Here is a 1,219-nt window from a genome sequence, read left to right on the forward strand (position 1 = left end):
TCTCACAGTAGTGAAAAATGTAATAGACTGTTTGATACTACTAGGACAAACAAACTACCACAGTACATGTCTTACCTTTTACTTACATAGCATGATGCCCCTAGGACTACCTAGGGCCTACCTTAGGGGTTACTGATATGTAATAAAATTGGAGTTTAAGGCTTGGCAAGTAGTTTTAAATGCCAAGTCGAAGTGGCAGTACACTGCAGCACAGGCACTGCAGTAGCAGGCTTGAGACAGGTTTGAAATGCTATTTCTTTGGGCGGCACAATCAGTCCCTGGGTATATGGTATACCACTTTACAAGGGGCTTTCAAGTACATTAAATCTGTCAGGTATACTCCAATTATACACATGATTAGGGAAGAAGCAGGTGCACTTTAGCACTGATTAGTAGCGATAAAGTGATCAGAGTCCTAAGGCCAACAAAAAGATACAGCAAAATGCGGAGGTGAAAAGCAATAAGGTGGGGTTGGGACCACCTTAAGAATGCAAGGTCTAACAAAAACGAACTAAGGATAACATGAGTAAAACATCAGGTTTCTCTACAGCATTTGGTGAGACAAGTGGGCCTTCTTTTATCTTCCATAAATGTAATCTTTCCCGGACCCCTTTATTATATAGCTCTTCAAGGAAAAAATATAAAGCACTTACAAAGGAGCCTCAAATACTCAAAGATGGTAGACTTCTGTAATATGGGCCATATACTAAAAGCAGCACGAAAACAGAGTGCAATAGGGTCCAAAAAACTTGAGTGACCCATGAGAGTATGCATGCAAGCCTATGGTATTCCAAACTAGAGATATACGCATGCAATTTTTGTTTTTAGGAGAGAATGTGCCTGCTGAAAAAAACATTATTTTTAAAAAGTGCATTGCAGAATATCAGGAATTTGCTGTGGGACACCTTGAAAACTTGCATACAGATTATGTGCACACACCTTACAGTCAGTTGTTGTGGCCCAGTGGTTAAGGTGATGGACTAGAAATCCATTGGGGTCTCCCCGCGCAGGTTCGAGTCCTACCGACAACGAAAATCTTTTTAACATCGGCTACAATTTCAGAAGTTAACCTTTAGTATTTCTTCCATGTCAGTTTTATAAATAGGTGGCTTATTTTGGTGTCACTATTGCCATATCACATATTTATTATCGCTCCCCCTTTCATATCTTTGCTATAACTCTCGTCCTTCATTAGCGCTGGTGCAAACGCTTCAAATTA

The sequence above is a fragment of the Lissotriton vulgaris genome, unplaced genomic scaffold (assembly GCF_964263255.1).
Source record: "Lissotriton vulgaris unplaced genomic scaffold, aLisVul1.2 SCAFFOLD_301, whole genome shotgun sequence".
NCBI lineage: Eukaryota > Metazoa > Chordata > Amphibia > Caudata > Salamandridae > Lissotriton > Lissotriton vulgaris.